This window comes from Rattus rattus, chromosome 8 (genome assembly GCF_011064425.1).
Source record: "Rattus rattus isolate New Zealand chromosome 8, Rrattus_CSIRO_v1, whole genome shotgun sequence".
Lineage (NCBI taxonomy): Eukaryota > Metazoa > Chordata > Mammalia > Rodentia > Muridae > Rattus > Rattus rattus.
Window position 1 is genome coordinate 23,168,361 of NC_046161.1, and position 22,269 is coordinate 23,190,629.

Here is a 22,269-nt window from a genome sequence, read left to right on the forward strand (position 1 = left end):
GGAGACTCTAGGCAGCCTTACTCGTTTATGTGCAGGGAGCGCCGCACAGCCCACTGACCCAGCTTGACTCAGCTCTTCTCTGTAAGGAAGCCTCAAGATTTCCCTGCTCCCTAGTCTCCTTCCACCAGCATGCAAAACATGGATGGGTTTCTGTGGGCCAATGGCAAGGAGGATTTAAAATAAAGCATGGTCTCTGTCCTTGAGAATTTGGTGGCCTAGAATTTCTTTTTCCCTACTGGGGTGTTGCTGTCCTGATCTATGGATTCATGCCAGGCACCTCTAGGCTCTGAGCTTGAAGAAGAAATGGTTCTGCTTCCCCGAGGCACTTTAAGTGTAGATTTCCTCAGTATAGACCTGGAGAGAGGGGTGGAGGGGACAACTGTGTCAAGTCAGCCCTCGCTGAAAAATGCCTGCTCATCAGGGGCTATTGTGAGTTGTTTTGGCAACACAGATGTTCAGACTGTGCCATGACCCTGCTTTGTAAGCCTGAATTTAGGTGATCAGGTACACTACAAAGGCTGAATGCAGAGAAGTAGTGCATTCTGGGTTTGGGGGCCTTTGATTAGCATTTTCTTCTATGTTAATGTGAATAATGCATGGGAAAAGGAGAGGGTTTGCCATTCTGGATATGTAAGTCTCTAGAATAAGGGCATGGGCATTTTTAGACCCCAGAGTTAGGCAAGGTTTTTAAGTAGCATTTCTGAAGTCTTCGGAGTAAGGGGCAGGATGTATTTGCTGTGAGAGGAACGATATCTCAAAGAAACTTCCTGGAGCACATGAGGAACACTAAAAGAAATCAAGGCAGTTTTTTGTTTTGTTTTGTTTTTTCATCCCGAGCTACTGATCAGGGACAGCCATTTGAGCCAGGCACACTGCCTGCTTGCATCTGCTTCATACTCCTCCCTCTTTCTTGGCAGCCTTCCTGCCATCCATGTCTCTGGTCCCTGGTGCCTGAGACCTGGTTTCCCAGCAAGAAGGAACGGCACCACAGTGACCTGATGCCCTGGATTCTCTCCTCCCCTTTTCTCCTGGCTCTCGGTCTTCACTTCTAGTGGCTACCCTATGAGAATACTCCTGGTTGTTTTTAATAACCCTTTCTTACTGATCCAGCTCAGCGGTCACCATGTAAATAGCAGTCAATTTAGCTGTTGCTTATGCAGCAAATTAAGACAATGAACAATGCCAAGGAGGGGAACAGGGAACCACCAGTGTCTTGTCTTTTCAGGACAGGAGTGGGACACCTGCCAGGACCTGGGACCAGGACCAGACATTTATTTTGCTGATCTGGTACAAGGTGCTCAAAGGACCTTGTTGTCCTTTACTCTTCTTGGCCAGAGGAGATGCTCTCATGGGCCCAGTTGCACTCTAAGAGTCTTTACCTGCTTAGTTCTGTCTGGGTGGTAAATGGCAGGGATGACAAACTGTGGAGAGAGGAACTAAGACGTTTGCAGAATGGCCCTGATGTCTGTTTTCCTGGTGTGTCAGTTCTGGCGTCTCAGAGGTGTGCTGTGAGTAGAGAGTTGGGATTCAGGATATCTGCCTTGGAGCCGATTTTAAAAGAGCCAAGATTGGTGCTCCATAATCAGACACACAGTGCATGGGTACGATGTCAGTTTTCTGGAAAGATAATCCAGGGCACCAGGTCACTATGGTATTGTTTTCTTGGCTAGACTGCCTGGGATCCAGGCTTCTCTGCGGGTTGTCTGCCTGTTCTTTTCCTTCTGGCTCTGGGTCTTCACTAAGCTGCCCTGCTGGGAGCTCCAGCACAGAGCTTGTCTATCTCTGTCTTCTGGGGGAAGACAGTGCTACCTTCTGTACTGGGATACAGAAGGACTCCTCATAGGCTGGTCAAAAGTAGCTGCAAAAGGCTGCAAAAGTAGCTCAGAGGTATAGCTCCTGCCTAGCATGTGCAAGGACCTAAGTTCAATTCCCAGCACCAGTAAACAAACAAACAAACAAATGAATGAATGAAGAGAAAGTAAAAAAAGAAAAAAGAAAGAAGGAAAGAAAAGAAAAGGTGCCAGGCACTTGCTGGCTCCTGGGAGATGCTAAATGGGTACAATCCTGGCCCTTATGGGTGCTGTGCTCTTCTTGTACTGTAAACATAGCTCCAGATGAGTTCTCTCTGTGGTTCCCCCTTGTGTGTCAATAACGGGCCCATCAGTGGCTTATAAGTCCCATGCCTGGTTTGGAATTCATGGCCGCCTAAACAACATCTCTGTTTGCGGCACACAATAAAAACCACATCCCGCAGCTATATGTTGCTTAATTAATAAGCTGATTATTAATCCCCAAACCCCTGCATGCATAGCAAATTCTCCGTTCTGACCATGTGGCATGTTGATGGGAGTCTGCTCACCCTCCTCTCTGGCTCGGCTAATGGAGGAGAAAGGCAGCCCGATTCGGAACCTGCTCTTTGCCTTGACCCCATTCTGTCCAGTTCTCGTTCCCAAGCAATCCTGTAGCACATTTGCTATTTTATACTTCTCGATGTCAGGCTTCCCCCGACTCCCGCCTTCAGGCTTCCTTACTGGGCCCCCTCCCCCTCCCTCAGCAGCTCTGAGAGTACAGTGCTGCTGCTCATAGCTGTGGCCTTCCCATAGGGAAATGCCTAAGAACTTACACCCACCCAAGTGACCTATAGGCATGGCTGACTGCTGCCATTACTAAAGGCCCTTTCTTCTATTTCGGACATATCTGTGGGGCCATTCATGCTTCAGATTCCAGAGGAAAGCAAAACGAAGACATCAGATGGAACTCCATCCTTCCTTGCTTCCTCCTCTTCATCCCCATTTCCTTACATCTGTAAGTGCTTCCTGAGAGCACCCCATGTCCCACAATGAGTCCCTGACACGGGAACCCTTACTTTGGGTTCTGCATTTGGGAGAAATGAACTGAGACAAATACAGACAGCCTTCAACAACAGTGGTACAGTGTCTGATTTTTTTTAATTTTCATTTTACAATGATGCAAAAGCCATATACGGAGGGTAGTGATGGTATTTTGCATTTTGAACTTTGATCTTTTCCCGGGATAGCAGAATACAGTGTGATATTGTTTTGAGATTCTGGGAGTAGCAGTGATTATAAGGATATAAATCTGCAGATTGCACCATGTTACTTGGCTATGCAACTTGGTATTAAACGCAATTAGTTTTGGAGACGGTCTTGGTTGGCCTTGAATTCAGAGTCTTCCTTCTCAGCTTTCTGAGTTAAAGGATTATAGCAATGCACCACCATGCTGTGTTAGATGCAGCTTTGACTCATGATCTTATTATTATTATTATTTTAGAAATCATATATTGAAATGTAACTATTGTAAGTGGGGGACTCTTTGTAGTTTATTCTGATATTGTGCTTCTCTTTGATTGTCTGTCTGTCTTTCTCTCATCTCTCCGTGTGTATCCTCTCCAAACTGTGTGAGGACATCAATTGCCTGCTACAGAGACTATTTCTCCATACTGTCACAATGGCTGCAGCACCTGGTTAAACAATTAACACTCACTAAATATCTGTTGACTGGGGTTGACATCATGAACTGCTCTTAGCTCAGTTCGCACCTTGTATGTCAAGGTTCACACTGAAGGAGGAGACTCTAGGTAGCTCTAGTAAAAAGGGGCTTAATACAGAATTGTCAGACTTAAGCAATCATCACTGGAACAAAAGTAGGTCAAGGGTTGACACTATGAGGCTGACTTCCAAAACAACAGAGGATGGGGGAAACTGTAACTCCGAATGCCATTGGGGTTATGCCCATTTGGATCAGAGCTGCCAGTGGCTACTGAGAATCCTTTCCTGGAGATGTGGAGATGAGAGAAAGGAGGTAAAATTTAAGGAATGGGCAGTTAGACCAAGAGGTTACTATGAGCTTATTTTGATACTTAGAAAACAGTGTCCTAAACGACTATTCCAACCTTGAAAACCATCACCAGCTTGCCCAAGCTATAGGAAGCATTTCTTCACCTCCCGCTAGACTTTCAGGTCTCATAGTAGTGTATATAATTAGTTGAATCAAATTCAAAGAAGAAATATGGCTCCCAGGCATTTGGGGAACGCTTTCAAATTTTCTATACAAATGATAGGGTAGCAGTGATGACATGTGGATGTTAGAACCCCATGTCTCCTCTCCATGAGAAATCTCGATTGCTTTGGTCTGCAAAGGGCTGGTAAAAGGCAAGAAAACTCCTCATTCTCATTCTAAGCACTTACGACTAGTAGGGCATGAGAGCTTCCATTAGGCTGATTCTCCTCAGTTTTCAAGGATGGGTTGCCAAGGTCTTTGTGAATGAGGGGTGGGAATGGATTCCCCAGAGAAAAACTGAATGACAGACACACAAGGAGACCACAAGGTCAGAGATCTTCACCTTTTATGTGGGAGTCAAGGTTTAGGTCTTTCAATGATGTTACTCTTTGATACAGTTCCTCATGTTTTGGTGAATCCCAATCATAAAATTGTTCTTGTTGTGACTTTATACCTGTGATTTTACTAGTGCTATGATTCACAATGTAAATGTTTCACATGCAGGTTATCAGATATGTGACCTACCCTCTTGTACCACAGGTTGAGAACCACTGTCCTAGGGCCTATACAATGCTGAGAATGTTCTCCAAAAACATGAGGCCTAGTGAGACCCAAGAATTTCCTTACTGCTATCTAGACAAATTACAAGGGAAAATTGGAGACAAGACATAAATGGGGAGTTCTTTCATAGACTGAAAGTTATCTCAGACTTTTCCAAGATCGTCCTTGTATGTTCAGGAGACTGCAATCACCTGCACGTCATTCCCTTGCCCCCAATCAGTCACAGACAGGATGGTGTTAAAAAGAAGTCTTTTCTTTAAGCAGCCTCACAACTTCAGCAAGATGACCCACCATTTAGGACTCCCTTTACTTTGTGACAATTGGTACACCCCAGGCAAAGGAAATTAACTTTGTCTTGAGAGTTTCCTGAAGTTGCTCAGCCAGAGGACTAACTACTTGACAAATGTCTCCGCTGTTGGGGCTGGGGAGATGGCTCAGTGGTTAAGAGTGCTTACTGTTTTTGTAGAAGAAGGAGTTCGGTTCCCAGCATCCACACGGTAGCTCACAACCTCCTATATATTTGGTGCCAGGGGATTTGATACCCTTTTCTGGCCACATATGGTGGCTATAAACTCATGTAGGCTCACACGCATACACACAAATATTAAAAATTGTAAAAAAAATTGCCATTCTCTGTGGTGTCTGTGAACATGTTCATTAAGGTAGAAATTACTTTTGGAGGTCATTAAGGATATTTAGATATTGAGAGTGTGTGACAAGGAAGGCCTTAATAATCTCCAAGAGATTTTCCATGTATGATATTCTTTGTTTCTGTGATTATGGACTCCAAGGAGGCCAAATGTGTGTGCTTATGCATGTGGTAAGAGTAAGAAAACAGACCACAAGGCACGAACAATTTAGTCAAAGGCCACAGGCAACATCCCAAGCAGTATTGAGCACATTTGGTTTTCTCTCTATGCTTGAGTTCCACATCTGGATGGGAGTGGGCTGGATGGGAGTGGCTGGATGGGAGTGAGAGGATGGGAGTGGCTGGATGGTAGTGGGCTGGATGGGAGTGGGCTGGATGGAAGTGGGCTGGATGGGAGTGGCTGGATGAGAGTGGCTGGATGGGAGTGAGAGGATGGGAGTGGCTGGAGTGGCTGGATGGGAGGGGCTGGATGGTAGTGGGCTGGATGGTAGTGGGCTGGATGGGAGTGAGAGGATGGGAGTGGCTGGATGGGAGTGACTGGATGGGAGTGACTGGATGGGAGTGAGAGGATGGGGAGTGGCTGGATGGGGAGTGGCTGGATGGGGAGTGGCTGGGTGGGAGTGGCTGGATGGGAGTGACAGGATGGGAGTGGCTGGATGGGAGTGGGCTGGATGGGAGTGGCTGGATGGGAGTGGCTGGATGGGAGTGACAGGATGGGAGTGGGCTGGATGGGAGTGAGAGGATGGGAGTGGCTGGATGGGAGTGACTGGATGGGAGTGAGAGGATGGGAGTGGCTGGATGGGAGTGGCTGGATGGGAGTGGCTGGATGGGAGTGGCTGGATGGGGTGAGAGGATGGGGTGGGCTGGATGGGAGTGGCTGGATGGTAGTGGGCTGGATGGTAGTGGGCTGGACGGGAGTGGCTGGATGAGAGTGGCTGGATGGGGGGACAGGATGGGAGTGGCTGGATGGGGTGGGCTGGATGGGAGTGGGCTGGATGGGAGTGGGCTGGATGGAAGTGGGCTGGATGGGAGTGGGCTGGATGGAAGTGGGCTGGATGGGAGGGGCGGGATGAGGGTGGCTGGATGGGAGTGACAGGATGGGAGTGGCTGGATGGGAGTGACAGGATGGGAGTGACTGGATGGGAGTAAGAGGATGGGAGTGGCTGGATGGGGTGAGAGGATGGGGTGGCTGGATGGGAGTGGCTGGATGGGGGGGGCTGGATGGGAGTGGCTGGATGGGAGTGGCTGGATGGGGTGACAGGATGGGGTGGCTGGATGGGAGTGGGCTGGATGGGAGTGAGAGGATGGGAGTGGCTGGATGGGAGTGACAGGATGGGAGTGGCTGGATGGGAGTAAGAGGATGGGAGTGGCTGGATGGGAGTGAGAGGATGGGAGTGGCTGGATGGGAGTGAGAGGATGGGAGTGGCTGGATGGGGTGAGAGGATGGGAGTGGCTGGATGGGGAGTGGCTGGATGGGAGTGGGCTGGATGGGAGTGACTGGATGGGAGTGGCTGGATGGGAGTGACTGGATGGGAGTGGGCTGCTGGTCATCGACCCGAGTTGGCATCGCAAAGTTGACTACTGGTTTCCAACTATTTGAGGTGTTTTCCAAGGATCTCTTATCTTGGAATTTATAATGGTTCTGCCTGGTGCAGAAGTGGCTGGGCATATGTCCAACATCCGCAAAGAGATGAGCAGGCAAGATATATTACAAGAGGAGGAAGGCCAGAGTCTACCACACTTTGCAGAAAAGCTTCTGCTGGAGGTCAGCATGGTATGGTGGGCTCATTCTACCCATGACGGACAAACAGCGTATGCTCCTGAACATGAGACTAGGAGGGAAGCCAGACAGCAGAGTAGGATGTATCTGTGCATCGCTTGGCTAGTGCATGCTTCCAGTGGCTCCAAAGTGCCTCTTCTGCCAGCTAACAACATGCGTATGTGTGCTTTCTGAATATATAATGTAGGTAGACATGAAGGTGCTCATGGTATATGTTGAACTATATATTTGTCCACATGTGGATAGCCTGTAATGTAAAAGAGCTGTTGGCCCACATATTTATCCACATGTTGGTGCACATCTTGGACAAGCATGAGTTGCCACATATGTGTGCATACGTGCACTGCGTCGGGGCAGGCCTCTTTGCTGGGCTTCGCCTTGGGCTGTTTGCTTCGCAGAGCTGAATTTGGATTTGTCCTCTCTGTTCTAGGTCGATGGCATTGATCTGGGAGGAGTGAAGAATCAATTGTAATTTGGTTGGAGGGCCTGGCGCCAGAGTGTGTAAAGAGTAATTAGTGGGAGAGGAGCTGAGGCGAAGGACTGGGACCACTACCGTTGATGGGGACTGCTGGCCCCCGTGCAGAATGGGGCACGGATGTAGAGGAAAATTGTTCCAAGAAGTCCAAGGGCTCCTTCTCTTAGTACATGGCATCTTCCCAGCCCCCTTTCCTTTACTAGGCTCAGAGCAAAGCTCAGAGAGGATTTCCCCACATGGAGTGCTGGAGACTGAAGGCCAAGATTCTTGCCTTTTACCGTCTCTCCTTTATGGTATGTTAATGCGATCTTCTGATGCACAGTCCGTGTCTTGCTCCCATGAGCCCCTTACATAATCATCAATGTGTGTCCGTCATTCAAAGCTTCTGCCTTTTGATAGGTTTTCACTTGTGTTGTCTTGTTTGGACCTTACATCATAAATAGGAAACGAGAAGACAAGTACTATACTTATCTGTACCAAGGACACAGGAGCAAGCATGCAAGTCGATTCGCCAGAATCTCTGTGGTAGGCTCTTAGCAGCCGTGAGGTTCAAGTCCAGCTCTAAACTCTAAATTGTAACAGGCACCCTCATGACAGTGATTCTCGAATAAGCCGCAGAGCTTGGGTGTTTCTTAGGGTCTTAATTTATCTGGAAGAATGATGAGGAAGCAGGGAATAATCTAGGTGGCTTTAAGAGGATGAGCCCCGCTAGCTATCCTGGCAGTTCTGCATCAAGCTGCTATAAATCTGAGTCCTAGAGAGGTTTGCAGAGGGCAGGGTTTGAGGTGCAAATACCCCTAACCAAGTTCTAACAAAAGTGTTCTGGGGTTTCTCTTCAGAGACCGAGATAGTACCCTGTGTTCTGGCTGTCCTCATGTAGGTGGTTCATAATCCATGTTTGCAGACACAGCATCAGGGAGTGGAAGGCAAGGCGGTCATGAAGCAGCAGTGCAAGCTGCAGGCAAAGGGTTGCTAAGAAGGAAGGGTATACGGCGATGTATCCTGTATGACTGTGGGGCGAGAGAAGGATTCTCAGAAGGGAAGGCCTGTCTGAGCTATGAATGAAGAGGGAAGGACAGCATGACAATTCTGAAGCCTACGAAGGTCGGAGGGCTATCGGGAAGTCCTCCTGCCCATCGTTCCTGGCCTCCTTCGGTTTTGTGGAGGCTCCTTAAGACTCTGCTCCTTTGAGCCTTACAGCTTCCTTAAGATGTAGGGGTCCTGACTACACCGGAGAGCAGTGTGAGAGGAGCTGGAGCAGGAGCAGGAGCCACATTGCGCGGGTTGGTGCCTTCACTGCTCTGCTAATGCTGACAGATTCACAGGCATCGCCACTAAATGCCTGAGATCGCTTTGGCAGCTTGAGAAGCACAGGAAAAGAACTCCGTGCTAATGGATTCATCATCGGGGAGGGGAGGGGAGAGGAGGGGCAGCCCGGGGAAGGTTGCCAGGGATTCTGGAGTGTAAAGCATCTGGGGGGGGCGTAGGACATTGGGGGGAAGTGTACCCTTCACCCATCCTTTCTGTCCTGCATGCCAGCCACCTCACCATGAGAGGTGTATCGTCTAAAGAGATGGAGTTTGCCCTTGTGTACAGCACGTGACTGTCTTCTGAGAATTAGCCAACCTCCTTCAGGAACCTGGAGGTCACACTGGAGTGAATGAGCTTTGGAACCAAGAATGGAGTCCAGAGCTCTCATTTCTCTCATGAAATTAGCAAAAGCGTCCCTGGGCTCCGTGCCCTGATCTTTTGGAGCATTAGAGACACCTCCTCCAGTTCTTTGAAGCCTCTTGACTATGCTTCTGAGAGTCGTCCTGGGACTTTTGTGTTCTAGGTAATAGGGCTGGACAGTGTGGTGCAAGGCCTGTATCAGGGAAAGGACAGTGTTGAGGTAATGGTTACATTGGGAGGAGGATTTTAGGGTGACTTGAAAATTTTCTTTTTAATAGAAAAAAATAGTTTGCTCCCTCCCTCCCCCACAGCAGGTGATGGGCTGACTAAAGAGGCAGGAGCTACACAGGGATTCATGGGCCTCTTTTGGCCTCTCCTCTACCCACTTCTCTTCTTGGTGTGCCCGTCACAGATGGTTCTCATCTTCATCTGGTTTCCTGTATTCTGGGTGGTTCTCACTCTGTATGCAGTTACTCATCCATGAGCCAGGCTGGGATGCATAATGGTATATTTTCACATTTGCAGAATGCCTTGCAGCCTTCAGAGAACTTCTACACCAATGATGTCATGCGATGCACATGGCAAGCCACCAAGGAGGTAATGCAGCGTCACTTTTAAGAACACGGATTCTGTTGATGGTTGTGTGGGTTCATCTCCCACCACCTGTCTGATTATGGACAGGTGCTTTCATGCAAAGTGGAGGGAATAATAGATCAGTTCTCTTAGGGATTCAGAGCCTCGTGTGTGTGTGTGTGTGTGTGTGTGTGTGTGTGTGTGTGTGTGTGTGTGTAGTATTTATAACAAAGCCAACATGTGGCAAGCTCAACTCCAGTAGGTGCTATTACTGTGACTAATTAGGTCTTTAAAGGGAAAACTGAGGCTCCGATGGGAAGGTGGTTTTCCTGGATCACAGAGGTAGGCAAGGTTGGTGTGAGAAGCCAGGTCTCGCCTGAGTCTTCCAGCCCTGAAATGAAAAGATGCTGTGTCACCAAATTATTTAGTGTGCTTTGCACAGACTGTTCCCCTCCTGAACTGAGAGTTGATGGTGATGGAAATCTGAGGTGTTGCCACCCCCTGTGGAGAGCTGTTCAGGGCCAGGCATAACTCTGGGTACTTTGACTCACAGCAGCCGTGGGAGGTATACACTTTTGTGGCTTGTTTATAAGCCTCCCTAATCAAAGGGGTTGGATTGGTTCTGATTGCAGACACCCTGGATTTGCAGTAAGGGGATTCATGTTCCACTTGTGAAGAAATGCCAGGGGCTCTCCTGTCTCTAATACAGAGAGGTCCTGGCCACTGTGCTGAGGAACCTGGAGGACTAGGGGACAGGACACACAGGAGACTGCCCCTTTCTGTCCTTTTCCTCTTTCCTCAGACCAGGAGTCTTTCTGCTTGTACATCTTCCTCATGTCCCCTTACGAAGCTGCACAAAGCAGGAGAGTCTCTTCTCTGTCAATCTTTCCAGGGTGTGAGGGCACGGGAATTTACAGACACAGAACCAAATGTGTGACAGGATACACCTGCATGTGCACACGCAGAGCAATGCGTGTCTCTGCAGCAATTCTATGTATTCCCACGGTTCTCTCTGAGGCCGTATATATGTGTGAAAGTGTGTGGGCGAGCAGGTCTGTATGTGACAGCGCAGCACCTGTCTGCGTGGGTGTTATGAGTGTGTGTGTGTGTGTGTGTGTGTGTGTGTGTGTCCCTGGAGTGTGTGGGCTGGGGTGTATGTTGGTAGAGGCTAACGACTGTGGTCTGTGTCGTGCTGATGGTGTGATTGTGAGAGTGTTAGTTTGCTTGGTTTTCTTCTTACATAGCATTGCTTGCCGAAGTGTGTCCGTGCCCCGCCCACCCCCTCCTCAAGGTTTTACAATCCTACTTTACCCACACCCACTGACACGCATGTAACTGCCTACTGCGATAGAGGAACATTCAAAAGCGTTCATGAGGAGTTAACATGTGTGCACATGTGTCCAGTTCCATCGGCTCTCACAGAAGTGCCTCTCCTGATCTCTCCTTCTGTGCTGTTTTTGTTTTTATTTTTATTTTTATTTTTATTTTTATTTTTGTTTTTTACGTCCTCCCTCTTCCTCCTGGGAGTGGTCATCCTTGGCTTGAATAGCTGACAAATTAATTTTCAGAGCTTGGCCCTGGCACAGTAAGGAGGGTTTTTTCCCCCTCCTGGCATGACCAAGTTTCCTTCTAGAAATGTAATTTGTCCTCATTAATCCCACTCCTGTTTCTAGGAGGCTCCTAATGGCGCCACCTGCTGGTGGCTGTTCCCCGGAATCTGTAGCTAGGGAAGATGGGTACCCTATACACTAGAATTAAGATGAAGAACAGGTCAGCCTGATGTTGGGTACTGTATTGAAAAAGCTGTATTGTGTGTGGAAGTATGCCTGAGACAGGGCGGGAAAGGCAAGGGTGCTCTAGGGACACCCATGCTGGGAGTTCTGTTATGGTTGACCACAGACAACTCAGTGTGCTGTGGTTCAGTGTGTGTTAGCCTCACGACACCTGAAGGAGTGCCGCGCCTGCCCACAGAGTGTCTGTAGAGTGAATGGACTTTGTAGTTATGCACATGTGGTGACCGAGGGGATTCTGGGTACCAATCTATGTGCAGAATGTCCAGCACTGGTATGTGAGTGTCTGTCACGTGCTCTGTCACATACACACATGTATGTCCTCTGAACTAGTGCTTGTGGAGTTGCTGCTTTGTGTGTTAATGTGGAGTGTGGGTTGTATGTATTAACATTATATAATAAGAATCTGGCATTTCTGTTTATGGCAAATCTTTCACCCTAGAACACAAGCCCCTAGAGTGCCACCATTTTCTTCTGCAGTGCAGATGCCTTGTTTCCCAGCCTGTGACATTGCTTCCTCTTCTCTTCCTGTTCCCTTCACGTTCTTTTAAAAATGCCATCTCTTATGTAGTGGGGATTGTTGACTTTATAGAATCCTATGTTCAGAGGTTTCCTAACTGCTGTCACCTCAGAGTCCAAGGAAAGTTGAACTGGCCCGGTGTCCTGCCTGTCTGCCAGCAATGGGTTGTCTGCTTGGATGATGGATGGGACGCCCCACCCTGAAACCCATCATGGCTTTTGTAGGACACTTTCTTCGAAGAGCCTCGACAAGCGACAGCGCCTAGGGCAGAGAAAGGCCCCTTCTCCCCATGGTAACATCGCAACCGCCTCCCTAGTGCTGGAATGTCTCGGAGTCTGCTTGGTGCCCCTCGATTAACCTTGGGAAGTTGCCAGGCAAGCAGCGCTCGTGGCAGCCTGCCCCTCTGTCCTTTTCTCCCCACATTCCTCCTTCTATCAGCTCATTGTGCAAGGTTTCCCATGAAACTCTCTTTTCAGAGCCTCAAATGGCCTCCCCTCAATCTCCTACCAGGCAGCTGTGCCCACACAAGTCCACAGGCTTTTACTAAAAAAGTAAAACTTGATTTCCTAGAAAGGGATTGAGTTTCTCTGTCTCTGTTCACCCCCTCTCTTCCTTTTCTTTTTCTCTCCCTCCACCTCTCCCTTTCTCCCTCCCTCTGTATACAGGCACCTACCTTCTTACCTCTCAGGAGTCAGAGCTCTGGATAAAATTCTTCCCCGTTTCCAAATGCATTGTACCACTATTTATCTTTCTCTTCATCCTACCCACAAGAATATGCCTCACATAGACCACTGTGTCTACAGCTAGGCTTTCATGGGTCCAGCAAACTGTCACCTATGTGGATGAGTCTGCACTCTCCTGCTGTCCCTTGTTTCTAATTACTCAGAATAGATATTGCCTATAGGCAAGCTTTGGGATCTAGCGCTATCCTCTTACTTTCAACTGGAGCTGAAACAGTTACATTCCATGGAGCATTCAGAGCCCACACTGTGTCCTCCTTCTGTGGCATCTGATATGCGTTGGGAACATAGTAGTCCTTGAACTGTGAAACTAGACTGGCTTTCTGTAAATGGCTGAATTTGCACCGTCTTCTGAGCAGCCCTGCTGCTATTAACTGCAAGTTGTGTGAAGGCAGGGACTGTGTGGAGGGGTGGTACACCACAGGCGCCCTGTGTGCTCTTGGTGTGCAAGCTGCTGAATGGGCATTGCAAATTTCAATGACGGTGACTGAATGATGGTCACTGACAGAATTCTTAGCATGCTTTGGGAGCCTAAAAGTCTTACTTAAGGATGTCTAGTTGATGGGGAATGAGACTCAGGGCATGCGACTCTGAGGCCAGCAATCTCTCTCTAGACCTCATTTGCCTTGTGTCCAAGCACCATGGAAACTTGTTGCTGTGGTATGTTTTGTCCTGGATGTTTGCCAAGATTAAATCGGGCTCTGTCTCTAGGTTCCACTGACTCTGCAGCCCAGCAAGAGAAGGACAGAGAGGGAGAGAAGGAAGGGACTGAGAAGAGGGACTCGTGTTAGAAGGGCCATGGAAGGGGAGCAGGGAGAGAGGAGTAGGAGCAGGCAGGAGGATACTGAGGGGAGGGTTGGCGAAAAGGCTTGGGGGAGAGAGGGACTGCTGCTTCCCTCTGCCCTCTGGCTCCTGTCTGGTGCCCAGCCCCTCCCTTCCTGTCTCCCGCACCTGGTGGAGCTCTGTTCATGCCAAGGCTCTGGGGAGGGGAGGCAATGATATAAAGATGCATTGCATCTACTGGCACTCCCACACAAGGCCCTTTTGTGTGGAGTTGAGAGCTAAGCGTGGAAGGGTCCGGGAATGAGAGGTCTGGGGACGAATGGGTGCCAAAAATAGACCCCTGCAAACTCTCCAGCTGTGGCTTCGGGGCCTTTTCTCCTCCCCCCATCCCCAGCCCGTCCATCTGTGGGTCCACAGCAGAATCACAGACTCCTCCTCACACCATTGCAGGGCCCTCTTTGACTCCCAGCCTCTGTGCCTTTGGTTTCATTGGAAAAAAAAGTGACAAGTGACACTGTCTTCTGTGCCCTTGCAGAGGACCAGACCTTATTAGTCATCTCCATAAGCCCTATACTCATCCATTTTATTCTCGTTTACCTAAGTCCTTGGTCTTGCCCTCCCCAGCTGTCCAGGTTTGTCATTTCCTCAACGACTGCTCTATTCTTAACATGGAGGCTTCTTTGCGTTAACAGCTGGCTAGACAGGTCAATTTCTTATTACCTCCACACATTCGCTTGCCATGAACATTTACTGAATGCCCACTCTGAGGTGGACAGTGAGGATGCTCACCATAGGAGCTCCTGCCCCCAACAGCTTACTCCTCAGTAGACTCTTGCTCCCCTCTCTCTCTTTATGGAAGACCGAGCTCAGACCTCCGTCACCTGTACTGTCACATTCTTGGAGCTCTATGGCTGTTTGAGCTTGAGCACTGATGTATGGATGAGGCTTGTTCTTGAAAGGTTCAGGTATTGAATCCTGGCCATGACTGGGCACTATGGAGAGCTGGCGGAACCTTTAAGGTAACACATCCGTGAGAGGAACCAGATCATTGAATGAGTTACCTTGGAAGGGACAAAGGTAGTTCTTGCAGGACCCTGGGCTTTCATGATAGTGTGTTGACTCGCTCTCTGGCCTCTTGTCTTGGAATGTGACCTTTCACTTCTATTCCGACACTATCCAGAATTAGGTCCTGCAAACTTTCACCCAAAAACCGTTTTTAGATTTATATCTCTAAATCAGAGCTAACCAACTCTCTTTTTCAAATAGATTTATTATTATTTTTTATTTATGTGGATGTGTGTATATATGCCACGTGTTTGCTGGTACCAGAAGACATTGGAAGACTGTCAGATCCTCTGGAGCTGGAGTTACTGGTGTCTGTGAGCATCTGATGTGGGTGCTAGAGTTTGGTCTCTAGACGAGCAGTAAGTGCTGTTAACTACTGGACCATCTCTCTGGCCCCCAAGTGTCTCATAGCAGGTGGGACTGAATAGGGAGTAAAATTGCTTGCCAACAAGCTGATGACCAGAGTTCAAGTTCCAGACTCCATGAGGGTGGGAGAGAATTGACCCTTGAAGGTTGTCCTCTATTTTCCACATGTATGTAGTGGCATGTGCTCATACTCATACACACTACACATATGTGCTCTCAATAATAATAATAATAATAATAATAATCACAATAATAACAATAATAACTACAATAATAACAAAACCACTACCCACATTTGCATATTCTGTTATAGTAACCAAAATGGACCAGGCCTCTATCTTTCTTGTGGTGTTGTATTGAGAGGTACTTATAAGAATTGTTCACATGGTCAGACTCTAGTGTCCGGATGCCAAATGGTTTGCCCCTGCTGTGTTCTCCTTATTGCCTAGTGCAGTGTTGATTGGAGATTAGTGTTCAGGGTCTATTTGGCCACTGGGAAGTTATTTCTGCTGATACTTCTGGAGCCCAAGTCCTTGGTCTCGCTATTGCTGGCACTAACCATGACCTGATGGTTTTGTATACTTTTCTGATCCCTGGCTTCCAGAAACCTTTTATTGGTTTCACAATACCAAGTTCTTGAATCCACTGCCCATTGTACTTCTGGGAAAACTTGTTTGTTATGTTTGAATCCCTCATCTTGCAATCCTTTAGGGGGAAAACTCCAGATCCCGTTTGCTTCCTGTACAGTATCACAGGGGGATGGGATTGGGTTATGGAGGAGTCTGTGGATGAGGTACTGCCTGTAACAACACTCAAGTCTTCTCCTGCAGGCTTCAGTGCCTACCACCTTCTACTTTCCCTTCTCTGGTTAGAAGAAGGATAACTTAAATGAAAGGGGATAATCCAAAAACCACAACCTCTTGTAGCCACATCTTGAGCATTCCAGTAGACACTGTATGTTTTGCTGTCTTTTAGACTTCTACATACTAGGGTGTGGAAGTAGCCCATGTCTGCCAGCACCTTACGACCAGATCCTTTAGCCCTAAGCAGCCCAGCCACAGAACACCTAGGAGTACCAGAGTCATCCCCAGGGGCCAAAAATTCGTAAACACCTCACATAATGCAACCTTTAGCAAGATGAGAAATTATTGAAGGGTGATCGTGACATACTCTGGGGGACTGTCCACAGAGAAGGCTATCACTTATATCCCGAGTTCGGTGGGACAAACATCATGTAGAACAGCAAGCAAGTGTTAGTATGGTTGAGGATGCTAGAAACCCCAGTTATAGATGCCGCCCCCTTTCTCTATGGACAGGTAAGAAATGAATACAGCTAGTCTAAAGTTCCACATATTGCTTTCTACTGCACTGCTACAAACATGTTTAAGAACTGTTACTTTACGTTCACCATACAAGCACCTATGCTTGGTTGCATGCCTGGTTATACCTGTTGTGCACATGTGAGGTATGTAAGAGTATCCTATGCATCTGTATTGTGTGCCACACTCACCAACTCTGTCCAAGATAGAACGAGAACATCGAAGAAGCAAATGAAATAGATGGGCTTTGAGCGGACCCTCCTCCTGGGCTCTGGGCTCATCTGCATGGTACAGCGCAGAGTAGTCCCTTAATGGTCAGGACAGGAATGTTTTGCCTGGACAAGTTAGCACCACCTAACTGGGCTGTGACCTTTAGGGTAATTGCAGCTGAGGAGCACAACTCTGGATAGCTGGAGAAGCTTGAGTCATAATCAAGTTTGAGAATATAGAGAAAAGTTGTCAAGGAGACGAAACCTTGTTTTTGAAGAGGCAAAGATGGACAGGTAAGATAGCTACTCTAATCCGTAGAAAGAACTGACCAGAGGCCACAGCCCAAGAGACAAGTGGACAGTGGAAGAGAAAGAAACCAAACAAAGCCTATGTAGTGTGCTGTTTGCATTTTAGTGAAGTGGACATGCCTTATGAACTGAGGGTTTGAGAACCTTGCAGGACTTTTCTTCAATGACCTTAAGATTAGATATTAGAAGTCCAATTTCTTTTATGTTCAGTTCCTCCCCTCCTCCCCCTCTTCTTCCTCCTCTCCTTCCTTTTTTCCCTCTTTTCTTCCTCTCTTTCTTCCCTCCCCCCGTCTCCTCTCTCTCTCTCTCTCTCTCTCTCTCTCTCTCTCTCTCTCTCTCCTCCCTCCCTCCCCCTTCCTGAGACAGATATAACCCTAGTTGGCTTCCAACTAACAGAAATCTACCTGTGTCTGCCTCCCAAATGCCGGAATTAAAGGCACGCTCCAGCAGGCTTTGATACTAGTCTTCTAAAACATTCTGTCTCTCTGTCTCATTTCAAAAAAACAAGGAAGCACCATTGGCTTCTCAAACTGGCTAGATTTTTTTTTTTGCAAGTGTCAAGGGTATAACCCTGGGACTAAGAAACATTGTAGCAGTTTGAATTAGAATGAGAACATTCTTAGAGCCAGATATTGTATGCCAAACCCTTTTGTGATAGTTCATTTTAGGTTATCAGCTCTATTGGCCTAAAGCAGTGGTTTTCAACCTCCCTAATGCTGCAACCCTTCAATATAGTACCTCAAGTTGTGGTGACCTCAACCATAAAATTATTTCATTGCTACTTAATAATTAATTTAGCTACTGTTATGAATCATAATGTAAATATCGGCTATCTGATATGCAACCCCTAAAACAGTCATGGCCCTCAGATTGAGAACTGCTAGGCTAAAGGGTACTCAGATAGCTGCTAAAAAGGTGGTGTGTCTGTGAAGGTATTTCCCAAAGAAATTAGTACTGGGGCTACAGGCTGAGTGAATGTTTGCCTGCAGCACTACGAGTGGGCATCATGTACCCTGTTGAGAGCAAGACCGAAGAACAAGGGTGAATTGCCCCTTTCTCGAGCTGGATTACCCCCTGCCCTTCAGCATGGGAATTTGAGGCTCTCAGGGCTTCAGAGTCCATAACCCACACCTGCTTTTAGACTTACGCTGAATCACACCACCAGCTCTGGTTCTCCGGCTTTTAGACAGCATATTGTTAGACTTCTCAGCTTCCATAATTGCATGAGACAATTTCCATAATATAATTTCTCCAAGAGATTTTTTTTCTAGAGTTCATTTTTTTTTTGCTTTTATTTTGAAGACTGTTTTCACAGCAAATTGTACCATTCCAAAAATGTCTGCCATGCTACCTCCATTCCACAAGCTCATCTCAAGAGTGTGGTGCACACTTAATTACACAGAGAGGCAGAGATCTACACGGTTTCCTTTTTAGCAGGACGGGTAGTCCACATCCGTGGCCGTGAAGCTGTTTTATCCAGGACAGGGGGATTGAAGGGTATTTTTACTTGGTTATGTTGGGACGCTGGCTCTTGGAACCCAGCCGCCAAGCTGTGAGGAAGCCCAGGCTAGTCAATAGAGAAGTCTGTATAATGAGACAGGAAACGTTACCAATAAGCCTGACTAATAACTAGCTAAGAGCCAGGTGTGTGAGCCTCTTGAAAGTACACTGCCCATGCTTCTCCGGAGCTCTGCTCACATAAGTGACTCTTGTTATTTTAAGACATTGTATCATTTTGGAATTTTTTTTTAAACATGGCAAGATAATTAGAACAGTTTTCAAACTGTATAAATGCCAAACACTTTCAAACTTATTTTGAATAAATTCCTTTGCTTTACATCCTCTCCTCTCCTTGTAAGGAGATGCTGCAGCCATTGTCCTACCCCAAATCTTACCCGAGCCCTGAAGAAAGTAAACACAAGCTGCTGTTTTCAGTTTGATTGCTCAGTGGGTGTATAGGGAAACCTTGGTTGCCACTGACTGACTATCTTTTATACATGTCCTCTGAGGGCCTTTGAGCGTGTCAGAGTAAGGAGCTAGTGTGTTTTTATTCTAGGAATAACTGATATGAGGAAAGTTATGTGCTTCCAAAAGAGAAGCTTTTGATGAAGCTAAAAGAGGACAGATAATCTGATACCCAGCATATATAGTGTTAGATAGCTATATTCGTTAGGGGTATCCACAATGAACCAGGTAGGTACACCTATTCAAGGGGATTGTTTTGTGTTTCTCTTTCATTTGCCTCTTGGAAGGGGTCCATGCTGCCTTTGAGTATTCGGAGGCTAGGGATGGAGGGGTTGCCATTCGTTCTGAATCAAACGCTCAGTCATACGTCAAGAGGAAAAGATCTGACTGGCCTCTTTCCTCTCTGCCAGTTGCTACAGCACGTGTCTCTTGAGCTGTTCTGAAGTGAACCGACACATGTCGTATGATAATGGTCATGATGCTAATTTTTCCCTCTTCAATTCAATTTTTCTTCCCTCTCTGTCTTCACTCCTGTGTCCTGTATTTCCAGTAGAGTTCTCCAGATGAGATACATTCTTTTTAGTTTCCTTTGAACATCTCTCTAGTTCAGTTTATTCTTTTAAGTTCTGATGTTCTTTTTTTTTTTTTTTTTTTTGCCTTTCTGATCTGATATACAGATCTAACTTCCTAGCAGAAACTACCATTCTCCTGAAGACAAGCTGGGTGGCCAAGCAAGGATAGCAGGGATGGCTGGTGGGGGTTGGTGGGAGTTGCTTTATCTTTCTCTCAACTTTTGGGAAGAGATTTTCTCTAAGTCGTTGTTCCATAGGTGTTAAATAGATATGTCTCTTCTACCTCAAGGATTCAAGGATTTGGGGCTAGACTAGGGACTCGACATTGCTTATACCCCAGCCTCAGAAGACACAGAACATCATTCCTCATGACTGCTATGAGCTTATGAAAGGAGATACATCCTGTGGTCATACTGCTGTATCAACCAGGTTTCTGTTTGTTTGTTTGTTTTGATATCATGAAATATTCAAGGAGGTAGACTCATGGAGAAGAAAAAGATTTACTTAGCACACAATTCTGCATGCTCACGACTGTGATACCTGCACTGGTTTATTTCTGTTCAAAGTCCCAAGACAGATGGAAGCCGGCAACAGTGTTCACATGTGCTGGTAAGCGGCTGGATTTCAAGTCAGGGAGCAGGTAGAGAGAAGGAGGGGCCAGCCTTTCTCCCTTCATAACAGCACTCTGCCCTTTGTTTTCTCTTTCCATTTTTGGCATAGGGTCTCTTGTAGCTTAGGGTGACCTTTGGTTTTGTGTGTAGCTAAGGATGATCTTGTACTCCTGACCTTCCACATGCTAGGATAACTGGCATAGGCCACCAAGTCCAGCTCTGCTCATGACACCCTTCTCATGAGAACTACCAGGGAGATCCCAGGAGAATTACCTTGCAATGGCATGCCTCCCTCCCAGTGACTTAAGGACTTCTCAGTAGAACTCACGTCTTTTTTTTTTAAATTAAAAAAAAAGATTTGTTTATTTATGTATATGAACACACTATTGCTGACACACCAGAAGAGGGCTTTAGATCCAATTACAGATGGCTGTGAGCCACCATGTGGCTGCTGGGAATTGAACTCATGACCTCTGGAAGAGCAGCTAGCGCTCTTAACCCTTGAGCCATCTCTCCAGCCTGGAACTCACATCTTTATATTAAACTCTGTGTGTGTGTGTGTGTGTGTGTGTGTGTGTGTGTGTGTGTGTGTTGTGCACATAAGTGCAGTTCAGGTAAAGGGATGTTAGATCCTTTAGAGCTGTAATTACGGGTTGTGGAGAGCCACCTAATGAGAATGTTGGAAACCAAACTGTGTGTTTTCTTAACTGCCAATGTCTTTCCAGCCCTTAGGACTTACCTCTTGAAGGCTCCATTCTCCCAATACTGCCACCTTGGGGATCAAGTTTCCAACAACATGAACGTTTCTGAGGTCAAAATTAAACCACATCCTAGCCACAGTACCCAGTCTGCAAATGGGTCCCAGTAAGTCTTGATAGAGCAAGGACCTAGAGAAAGCACGTGTGGGTGTGTGTAAATGCAAACCTGTTTACGGGTAGCCATGCATATGCGTGTGTTGGAGGTAGAACTGGTACATGTTGCCTAAAAATTGGTGCATCAATGAGATCTAGTGTGTGTAGCTTTCACCAAAGCCCCAGGAAAGGAATGTCAGTCCAGAAAGAACCTAGAGCAGTGGCCCCATGTGAATCTACCCACGGAGTGATAAATCATGAGTGTGTTCATGTGAGCAGAGCGAGTGGGCAAGCAGGAGGTATTCAGAAGTCCAGTTCTCCAGATTTTATTCAGATGACAAAAGTTTATCAGTGGGCTTGCGCCTCCACTTAGGGTCCCCAGACTTTCATCTCCTAGACAGCAATGAGAGTGGAGTTCTCTAAAAAGGATGGCCCTCATCACTCAAGGCCACTTTCTACGTGAGATGCGTGAGTCTATGTGCCCAGGTTGGCTTTTTCAGCAGCAAGCTGTTGGTCTATAGGGAGCTTCGTGCTCCCGAGTGGGGCTTTGAGCTTGCCTTCATTGCCTCTCCATTTCCTTCCATGGCCAACAGCCCCTCCTAGGCAGCTGTGTCTTTCCACGCTGCTTCAGATGCTTGAAAGAATAAACATCTCCACGGCAGCCTCAGAACGCTCATTTATTTCTTGTGTAAACACAATTGTATTGGGGGAGGAGATGAAGGGATGCTGGAGTAGGAAGCCTGGAATACAGGACGCTCTTCCATCTTCCCTATTGACTATCTTCCGCGGGAATGAGAAGAACCTTTCCCTTTTCTTTGATTCTCTACCCTGACCCCCTGATCGCTCACCAACTCCACTTGGACTTTATGCTGCTGAAATGGGGCTGGGCTCTGAGTAAGGTAGGAGGGGAAGAGGCATTTTTGTGTGCAGGAGACGCAGCATTTATTTAGAAAGAGGAGGAAAAAGTTTAATTGCTTTAGTAATCATGAGCAACGATGACCAGCAGTGGTGGGGGTGGCAGTACGTGTGCACATGTGTTCCAGAGGGGTCTGTGACTCGCCGCAGCTGAGCCAATGACTCATTCCAAATTTAGCGACTTCTAGAGGTCATTTTAGTCATCCTCCTGGCTTTGGGCTGGATGGAACCTAACTTAATATAACGATTGATGGAGGTAGTGTGTTCTGAGGGAAGAGTGTGCAAAGGAGTAGGGGGGTGGGGAGGCATCACGTGGTCTCTTTGAACCGTTCTCCAGAAAAGGACGTTCCCTAGTTTCCTCAGGATGCTTGGGTTTCCCCATCCCTGTATCAGCGTGGTCCTCCCGGGAACTGCTTTTTTTTTTCTTGATAGAAACCGGATGTTGGATTCTCAAGGTGGGCGGGGGCTCCATCCCCTCGGACCTGTCAAGGGTTATTGAGACTCTTAGGGTCCCATTAGCCAGTA